The following is a 10,976-nucleotide window of genomic DNA, read 5'->3' as shown; positions in this document are numbered from 1 at the left end:
TAAACAAAGGATTATTTTTAGAAAAAGGGTGTTTCTGAAAAAACCAAGGTTATAAAAACCTCACACGCTGATAAACGGGGCTTCCTTTTTCTGTCAGGGATAAGGGAGAGAGACGCTTTTTTCCTCTCGCAATGATCAGGGACAGGCTGGCACGAGGGATTCCAAAGGCTACTTGGATAGTACTTCATTGTGAATTTCCTCTTTCATTGGGTAAGACTAAAAGAATATTATAATAAGGTAACTAATAGAACCGCTATTGACATTGCGTGGATAGGGAAAAGGGCTAGTCAGCTGTCCGGGGATTCTTATATACCAAATTATCTTATTATTAATTGGCATCACGGCTCCGTAGGACTTGATCACTCCTTAAGACTCACTCAAACGTAATACTTGTTTTATGATTTATTACTTTTCAATTACTAATACTTCTTTCCATTTTTTTTTATTATTATTATTGTATTATTTTATATTATAAACCCTTTCTGTCATATTATCATTTTAACCTTAAGTAATCACTGAAATAAATACCTTGCTTTAATTCTATTCTATCTTTGTCATTCTTATATTGAGAAGTTGTCTCATTTTTATCACTCAACCTCTTATAAGTGATTGAACGTCGACGATACCAATAACACCATCCCAAAAGTAACTCATATATATCTCTTCGGCTTAATACAAAAACAAATCCGTACGGTCCTAACAAGGACTGTTAAATTTACTAGGTCTATAACAAGTGCAAACGATTCTTAAGAGATGAAGCTGCTGTAAAAATGGAGCACTCACAATATTACCCTTTCACTCGGTGCGGTTACTCATCAAGGGGTGATAAGTGAGGGCAGATCGGATTGGCTCCGTAAAAATAAAAGCAGTTAGTACACCTAGGCGAATTCATTTCGACACCGGCTTAACAGCTCCTTGTCTCCTTGCGCGTACGGCGTTGGTGCCGGTAAGGTAAAAGGGGGGAGCTTGACCCTTTAAACGGAGAGTCGGTCAGGACATTTCTCCCGATTAGTCCTGCGGATAAGCGAAATCTGACATGTGGCGCCCAACGTGGGGCTTCCCGTGGTGGTTGCGGATACCCATCGTTTTTGTAGGTTACATTAGATTTCCATTCTTGACTCATTTCCCTTATTCCCTATTGTCCTACTGCGGCGTACCCCTTAACATTTATCGCCCTTTTTCCATAATAGGAGACACTTTAACTCAGTTAGTCGACTTCGGTATTCCCTTGCCGAAGTCCCCTTTTCCCTTGCCCTTCCTCTTTGCCATGTTAGCAACATTTTGATTTTTCTACCAACAAGAATTACTTTAGTTTTTCTTCGAAAGTGGACTGATTTTGATTTTTCTACCAACAAGAATTACTCAAGTTTTTCTTCAGAAGTGGACTGATTTTGATTATTCTACCAACAACAATTACTTTAGTTGTTCTTTGGAAGTGGACTGATTTAGATTTTTCCACCAACAAGAATTACTTTAGTTTTTCTTCGGAAGTGGACACATTTTGATTTTTCTACCGAAAAAGACTACTTTAGTTTTTCTTCGAAGGAGGATTAAATTTTGATTTTTCCTTTTCTTCAAATGAGACTGGATTTCAACTAAACCATACATTAACAGGGTAGGTCCCTGAACGCAGTAAGTAACCATCCCATCGTTTAGTAAAGGATGTTAGTCAGTGGGGCCAGGTAAAACGCTCACGGCTAAATATTCTGAGTGTGTAGAGGCGACGCTAAAAGAGCGGAGCTGAGTAACCAGGAGCTGTAGTACGAGCCCATGACCCTATGCGCTACTGGGGGGTATCGGAAATAGGCAGCTCCACTCCTACAACAGAAGCGGGCTACGGCCAAGTTAATACTCTAAACAGAAGCGGGCTACGGCCAAGTTAATACGCTAAACAAAAGCGGGCTACGGCCAGGTTAATACGCTAAACAGTAGCGGGCCACGGCCAAGTTAATACGCTAAGAAGAAATGTTTATGAATGCGGGAGAAGACGAGCCCCCGGGCCCCTCAGAAGGAAGAGCGGCAGTGGTGGAATCGGAGACCCGACCTCTAGGACAACATGAAATACCAATAACACTCGTGCTATATAACGGGGGCTTAGAAGAATGGCCGCCCGGAGTAAGAAGGATGGTAGAAACGGAAAATCCATCCATACAACCCTTAGAACCCCCGACAACGGTGAAGAAAGCCGTCAAGGGACAAGGCCAGTTTAAGGCAGAGAAGCCTGAAGGAACTGGAGTGATGACAATAATAGTAGACCACCCTGGAGAAGACTACAATCGTAGAGAAGCTCCCCAATGGTTGGAGTGGTGGATAAGGATGATGGAAAGATACAATGTAGTTGAATTGGTTAGCACTTGCGTTGGGTTGGACCCCATAGTAAAAATGCTGGCGAATACAGCAGAGATAAAATGTAAACTGGTGGACAGTGAAAGGGCAAGGGCAGTGTCCAGATATCATGAACACCAATGTTACATTCAGAGAATAAAGATGCTTGCGGAAACGAAGAAAGCGCCAGGTCTTAACACCTTGAGCGAGGAAGACTCATCAGATGTGGATCTCGACATGGTTGTTATTCCCCGAGCGGAAGATGACCAGGAGGAACAAAACAGAAAGGCAAGGTTGACATGGCAAATGACTCCTCTTATTAGAACAGAATCTTTGCCACCCTTGCCAAAGGAAACCAAAAAATGTAGAGCTGGAAATGGAGTAACCATGTGCCACTATGTAGGGAGCCCTTGGGACATTTGCGGAGATGCCCTGGTGATATTCACAAGTAAGAGACTGAGACCCTATAGTAAAACATTTTGGGCCGATTTAGACCTCACAGCAGGAGAAGAATACATAACAGAGAAGGAACTCGAATTGCAAAGAAGAGAATCGGACTCGAAAGCAGTTGTGATAACCAGTGGGGGAGATTCGTCCTACTATATGATAGTACATGTCACTGGGGAAAAGTGGACGACAGAAGTAGACCAAACAGTATTTGGGAGAAATGACCGAAGCGCTAGAAGGCGGCATTGACAAAGCTTTGGAAAGTGGAGCCGCTCGGATCGTAATAGAAGTGAACGGAATAAAGTCAGAAAAAATGTCATGGAAGTTGGCTGAAACAGCAGCGGTCGGGGCTTTTAAGCTGAGAGCATTGACCCCAGTAACTTTAGCCACAGGAGCTGAATTTGTGGTGGTAATATCACCAAGACAGAGAGGAGAAAGGGTAAATGTGGCAAAAGAGGAGCTGTTAACTCAGATGCTACAAATATCCCGAACTCAGCTGCAACTTCAACAAAACCCCGGAGCTAAGCCCAAAACACCGCCTCAGCCAGCTCCACAGACAGAGAGCTACCCTATACCGTCACCTAGGAGGAGGAAGGAGGGATTAGAACCGGATTCAGGATCACAAGGCGCTGGAGTGGAAATAGAGGACGAGGTACCAGCAGGACCAAATGAGCTGAAAAATGGAGGAAAAAGCCCTGGAAGAGGGGTAGTGACTTTCAGTCCGGATACCTCCACTCCCAGATCGCTAAGTGACTCCTATCGAGCACTGCCTCCACTGACACCTTTACCTGTACCAAGGGGAAACCCGAGGAGATCACCTGGCGAATTAAGAGAACTAGTTGGACATACGATGGCACCCGAAGAAGGAAGTGGAAACGACGGTAACCGAGAGGAAGAAGACTGGGTGTGTATACCTCACAGGGCCGAACCTGAGGCCGAGGTAAGGGAGGAGGATTTGGAATCACTGACTTCAGACGCGGCGCCTAAGGACCCTGAGGACCGACCTCCTAAGATAGTCACAAGACCAACAAATAAAGGGAAGAAAAACCCACAACCGGTATATAACATATACAAAGCCTCAGAGAGGCTTGCCAGAGACACACAATTGGGATTTGTCCAGACTCAGGATGGGAGGAAGACTTTCGTACCAGAAGCGGGACAAAAAGAATATCCATATCCATTTGTTTGGCTAGAGAAAATGGATGAAGACATGACTTTGAATGTAAAAATCACCTATGGAGAAGCAGCAAACATTTTGCAAACTCCCACGTATCATACGTTAGTGGGACATATGGAATTCACCAAGAATTTCAGAGAAGGCTTCGTGACAGTAATGTATGATATGTTACTCAGAAAACTTAAACAAGCGGTGTGTCAAAGAGCACAAATTGAATTAAGAGCTGAAGAGGACTTGGAGATGGACGCCGGGGCAATGGCGGCCCGTCAACCCTGGAAGTCAGCCCTCTCAGTACGGAATACCGCTAGGAATGACAACGGTTGGACCTAACTCCATGTATCAGCTGAGCAACACCGAGAGAGACATGCAAGAATTTTGGGCTTTGAAAGAATTGGTCCGGCCAAAAATTCAGAAAGAAACATCTAAAGATTATTTAATTGAGATGTGGCCTATGGTCAAAGACGCTCCTGGAGGAGAAAATGCCAAGAAAACATGGCTGCAATATTATTGCCAATCCCATTGGACCCAATGAAACATCACAACAGGTCTATGAGAGATGGGTGGACGGTGAAGATGAAGACGAAGAGGCTCATATAATGAGAGCCAGGGAGCAACTCAAGCAAGGAGTCACGCTATTGAATGTGTGGCATAAAACAAGTCAAGTCATAGCTCCAAGCAGATATGTTAAATCGCTGCGAATGATTGTAAAAGAAATGGGAAACGAAGCTACTAAGATGGCACCAGACAGCACAGCACAAAAAATCGAAGTTTCCATTAAGCAATGGGATCGACTGACTAAATTCTACAGCGAGAAGAGGAAAGCAGCGCCCACTGACTACCGCTCGCGCGGGAATAATCAACAGTCAACCCAGAGAGCGACGCAGTCTTCCCAAAGAACAGCTGAAAGTCAGAAACAAACTTCCCAAGCAGGACAACAACAAACAGCGAAAAATAAGGAATTTGGAGCATATATACCGAGAGATGAATTTCTTAAAATGACACCAGAAGAAAGGAAGGCCCATCTTGAGGCTCGCAAAGCTGCCGCCTCAGGAGGGCCCAGAAAATGATGAAAACCGAGGCACGGGTCACCCTGGAAGGAGTCTATCGGATAGGAGACGAGCTCTACGCAAAATTGGAAGGAGTACCCTATTTGAGTGGACACCGGGGCCGAGGTGTCAATGACTCGTTAAGCCTTGAGGAAAATTGGACAGCTAAGAGTGAAAGTAGCTGATGGTTCTATTACAGAAATGCCAGTCGGAATTTGGAAGGGAATTGTGTGGATTATGGGACCATACAACCTATTGACACTACGAGATTTAGAAGGGGTGAATAAGCCTAGGAAAAAACACCAAACGGCATTAAAACAATGGAAGAAGTTGAAATTAGCAACGGTGAGGGTTGGACCCACCAAGATAACCCCAGAATACGAGTGGTATAAACCAGTGGATATTTCAGCAGTAAAGACACAACAAATTCAAGAAAGCAACTTGTCGCCAGAAGGGAAAAAGAAGTTAAATGAGATAATGGAAGAAGCCTCCGTAGCCCATTTTAAAAATGATTGCGGAGACCTAGGACCGAAGTACCTGCACACCATAAGTGGAGGAGTGCACCCGGCGGTGAGACAATACCCTCTTAACCCGGGAGCCGTGGCTGAAATGGCAATGATACTGAAAGAACTATCGGCGCTTGGAATAATTTGTGAAGAACCCAATCCAATAACAAACAGCCCCATTCAGGCTGTCAAAAAGCCTGAGTCGGTAGGAGGGGGATGGAGGCCAGTTATCAATTTTAAAGCTCTGAACCGCCGAACGGTGGCTAATCGAGCAAGCCTCATAAACCCCCAGGCGTCTTTGAAAACGCTGAGAGTGAAAAAATATAAGACATGCATCGACCTAGCTAATGGATTTTTCTCCTTAAGGATTGCCAAAGCATCGCAAGGAAAGACGGCATTCACACATAAAGGGAAAATCGTACGTATGGCAGAGATTACCCCAGGGATACAAAAATTCCCCAAATGTGTTTCAATCAGTGGTTATGGACGTTTTGGAGGGACTGCCAGTCACGATTTATATAGACGATATATTCATCGCGAATGATACAGAAGAAGAGCATTTGAACCTCTTACAAACTGTAATTCAAAGAGTGACAGCAGCAGGACTGAAACTCAATCTAAAGAAATGCCAATTTGTTAGATTCCAAGTAGACTACTTGGGGTTCCAAGTGTCAGAAGACTTGGGACTTTCGGACGCTTATCGACAGAAGATTGAACAAATCCTACCCCCAACGTCCGAGAGGGAATTGCAGAGGATACTCGGACTATGTAACTATGTTCGGGACCATGTCCCCTCTTATCAAAAATATGCAAAACCCCTATACGTCCGTCTGCGGAAAAATCCTGAAGAAGGAAAGTCTAAAAGCTGGGATTGGTCAGCGAAAGACCAAGAGAACATAGAAGAATTGAAGAAAGCAGTGAGAAGTGCTGTACAACTAGAACCAAGGAGTTTGGATACAAGATTGATTGCAAAAGTGGAGTGCGATGAGGACTCAGCTATGGTGAGCGTCAGTAACGAAGGAGCTGGCTTGGTGACCTTATGGACTTACACCCTGAGCATTGTGGAAATGATGAAGTTGATAGATGCGTCCAAGAGAGAAAGTTAGTTGTTGTAGGAGCAGACAGATGGGACAAGACCCCTCGAGGAAAAGTGGTCCCAGACGAGTTTGTGCGTGAGGTTACTACGGCCGTACATGAAGCGCTAGGCCATGGAGGTACCTTACCCACAAAGAGAGAACTGGAAAGACTGGAGCTTTGGATCTCAGATAAGAAAATCCGAGCTGTGTTGCGGGACTGCGAGCAGTGTAATAGATACAACGCAGGACGCCGAGGACAGCGAGCTGAAGGATTGACTATCAAAAGCACTGTCTGCATGGACGTAGCAGGCCCCATGGGAGTGAATGGCGCGAAAGGTGAGAAGTACCTAATCGTGCTAGTGGATTCGATGTCAGGACATTTTGGATTAAAAGCAGTGCGGGAAGCTAATGCTAATAGTGTGATCAAGACACTAGAAGAAGGATGCATGTGGCTAGGAATACCAAAAGAGTTAAGAACTGATAATGGAACCCATTTCAAAAAAGCTGCGGTGGACAGGTGGTGTCAAAAATGGGGTATAAATAGAATTTATTCACCACCTTACACCCCCCAAGCCAATGGTGTAGCTGAAAGGACTATTGGTTTGGCTAAAAATTGGCTAGGAAAAAATGCTAATGGAAAAGAATGGAGTGGAAAGTTGGTGGAATTGGTCAAGGACTTGAATGGGAGGAGCAGGACTGGAAGACCGTCCCCCTCAGAAGAATTGAACCAACGCCCCTTTGTCGCCCCTGACATTGGCCGAGTAAAAGAGGAGGCAAGTCTCCAGAAAGAGGAGTGCCCGATACAAATGGGACAGCGAGTGTGGGTCAAGTCACATGGCGAATCCGACGAGCAAGCAGTAAAGACCAAATGTGAAAATCCTGACATCGTAGAAGAAGTGTTGGACAGAAACACAGTGCGCCTCAAGGAGAGAGGGATCCAAGGGGTAGAGCAGCTTAAACCAATACCAGTCGATCCAGCTAGAAGCCGAAATAGAAACAAGATATGAGTACTGAAATGGAAGAAGTAGTTCCGCCTTTTGTCAAGTTGGCCATGATAAAAGGTGTTGTGGTCACACGGAGGACTACGAGTGGAGTAATGGCCGGAAGAGCATTTAAACATTTGGAGAATGCCAAGAGGATATCTGTGCAAGGGGATGGAGAGTTTGTGTTGGCACCATGTGAATCAAGGCTGTGTCTCCTGCGGAAAAACCGAATCACAGGCAAACAGAAGACACGGAGCTAGCCAGGATTGGACCGCCGGTTCCCCGACCTTGGAGGACTTAGGGCCAGCAAAGGTACTTGACGCTTACATATGCGCGAGTTGCAGAGTGAGATATTTGCCCAGATTAAGATTTCATGCCCAATGGGATTGGAACCCCCAGGGAAATGAAGAACAGAGAAACTATGAATGTTGGTGGAATGGAACAACGCTACTATACTGCGACCACTGCTGGAGTAGGGTCCAGGATGGAACATTGGTGTTAGCCGGTCGAGCCGAGGGATGGCAAGTAACCAAAGCAGAGACACCATTAAGCCGGCTACCTCCCATTTTGACTCACCCTACAAGGATGGAGATAAGCAAAGAAAGACTAGATTTGGGACTTCAGAATCTACTCAACACAAAATGAATGGCACAATCAATACCAGTAGCGTCTAAGATGCATTTGGATCCCCTGTACACCTCGGGGATTGGAACATCCTGGGAAGTGATAATAGGTAATATTTTAGCCAATAACCACCTTACCCAACGCTCCGCACGAGCGAGAAGTAGGAGGAAACGGATTGTATACCTATCGAACGTTGTTGGACGGAGCCACCAAGAAGATAGAGTATCAAGAGAAAGTAGCTACACTACAGATGAGTCTCGTGGCACCTCACCTGGTGTTTCCAGCCAAGACAGCAGTAAAACCTTCGGACAACTAACACCCCGCATTACGATACTCCTAACCCGCATTATGATACTCCTAACTCGCGTTACGATACTCCTAAACCGCATTATGATACTCCACAACCAAGGACTTTAAAGGACCCCTTGTCACATCAAGAGGTAGGACAACCAGTTCATACATATCGTAACTTGGGACGAGCAATAGAACAAAAAGAAAATGCGTACGAGATACCGATAGGAAAGGAATCGGAGGAAACCCTGTATGAACAACCCGATCAAGATCTAGAATGGGACCCATTCAGTCAAGATGAAATACCCCGTTATAACACACCACGGGCGTTCTGGCTCAAATATAGGAGGAGGATGAAGCGCATCGGGATCTTAGCGTGCGGCTGTATCATCATGTATGCCCTGTTGATGTTAATGACGACCCTCAACACTCGGGTTGAACTCATACAGAATGACCCGTTGGGCTTGACTACTATCCGACACGGAACAACAAAGATAACTAATCAAACATGCTGGAGAGTACGTCAAGTAAGGACGATGGAGAAGTGGAAACAGGATAATAAATCTGGGTTGTAACAAATCTTCCAAAAATAGTTCAGAGCCCTTGGAAAGGCAGAAGGAAGGAAAGAACATAAAAGCATGGCTGAAGAGATGCACCGAATACCCGGCGGGGACCAAGAAGGTGTGTTCCCCACATGTTGTTAAACGGGCTGAATGGAGTAGTGGAAACCCCACTATTTGGTTGGATGTGCTGTGCTTGAACCAGAGTGAGCCGAGAGAGGTTAAGAAAAATTGGCTCCAAATAGGTCACGCTGAACCAATGTGGTATACCAACGAACACTGTGCAGGCCTGCCTGATGAATCAGGAGGATATTGGATACCCAAGCCAGCTGACAAGGATTTCATTTCCATAGCGAGGCCCCTGAATCATACTTGCACCACTATGCGCCCGAGATGGGAACCATGCTGGAGCTGTTTAACTTTCACCTGTGCAAACCAACCATCCATGAGCAATGACAGTCAAGAATCCTCAACCACTGAACCAACGAAGGTAACCCCGACACCTTATAAAAACAATGACAGTCAAGAATCCTCAACCATTGAACCAACGACGGTAACAACGCCGCCTTATAGAAATAGTTTGGAAATTAGAGTAATAAAAAAGCCTCCACGGAAGCGACGCTCTACGGAAGATAAATTTAAAGAGTGTCAGCAGAAGTTGACAAAAGAAACCCCTTCTCTACACCCGTCTATGGAATACTGGTAGAAAATGTAACAACCGCGGCCAGTTCCATATATTGACCTATAGGGGAATAGATGTACAGAATAAATATGTTGCACCTGGGATTACGAGCCTGTTTTACCAGCCCGTGGGTACCCTACCATACCTAGGACCCGAAGTGGACTACGAACCCTGGCTAAACAAATCCTTGACATGGATAAGACCAGTACGGTCATCCAGATGGATTTCTGAGAAGCAGGGGTCATCGTATAAGTTAGTAACGCGAGGAACACGTTGGTATTATCAACGACTTCCTACCCCAACGGATTTGCTCACCGTGCCCGAAGGTCATTTCCACAAACTGGATCAATGTGTGGTTTTGAAAATAGTTGAGCAACTCCATGGAAAAGAATGGATGAGGGGCACCTCACCTCAATGTCCTTTGGAAGAAGGTATAGGAGCACTTTCTACCAAGTGGATTTACAACTGTACAGGCCTGAAAAAGAACGACATGGTCAAAGGAATTTTGCAAGCATGGAAAGAATACCACACGAGAGACAAAACTAAGACTTGGTTGGGTTTTAACCAGAAGGAGTTACAACAGTTCGTGATTCCATGCTTGAAGACATCCAAACGTTTTTGGGTTAAGTACCAGTATTTGGCAACAGTGTACTCTAAAGAACAAGACCTTTGGCCTGATTATTCAAGATTAAGTGGTGGGGGAGTTGATCTTTATGCCAACCCCAGACCATGGAAAATGACTTGTAATGAACAAAAAACTAATTGTACAATACAACTAGCGAGACAACCGTGTGATAGTGTACAGAGGTTTGAGGATTACTGTAAAAACAAATATCTAGATAAAGATTACGCTAGTGTAGAGGGAGCGGTATGGATTAAGAATAGTCAAAATCAGTGGATACGACATGAGGCTGTAAACAGACAATATTGCACGCGATGGGAAAAAGATTACGGTCTACAAGAGACGATTAACCAGGGTAACGCCATACAAACCTGACCCTGAAATACAGATTCTTGAGGGACATGCGTTCCGGAAGAGTTTATGTGAAGGGAAAGAAGTAATAGGATTCGAATGGGTAGGCTTTAATAGAATATATGGCCCAGGGAAATGCCAGGAACCCTATGAACATTGTCTATCATGCGGCCATGGCGACAGTCTACATGAGTGCAAATGGTATGAAAGAGTAGGGAAGGTTCTGGGGGAAAATATCAAAGAAGTCGGCGTAGCCCTAGTCACAACTGCGGTAGAGATTGTGAAA

General features: G+C 44.9%; 1 protein-coding gene across 1 annotated transcript in view; it reads right to left on the bottom strand.

Moving 5' to 3' along the window:
• Positions 1-10,976, bottom strand: part of ppp1caa (protein phosphatase 1, catalytic subunit, alpha isozyme a) — a 31,869-nt gene that overhangs the window by 4,004 nt on the left and 16,889 nt on the right. The window lies entirely within an intron of this gene.

The sequence above is a fragment of the Phyllopteryx taeniolatus genome, chromosome 16 (genome assembly GCF_024500385.1).
Source record: "Phyllopteryx taeniolatus isolate TA_2022b chromosome 16, UOR_Ptae_1.2, whole genome shotgun sequence".
Lineage (NCBI taxonomy): Eukaryota > Metazoa > Chordata > Actinopteri > Syngnathiformes > Syngnathidae > Phyllopteryx > Phyllopteryx taeniolatus.
The sequence above is the reverse complement of the archived record's forward strand: the minus strand, read 5'-3'. Positions and strand labels throughout refer to the sequence as shown.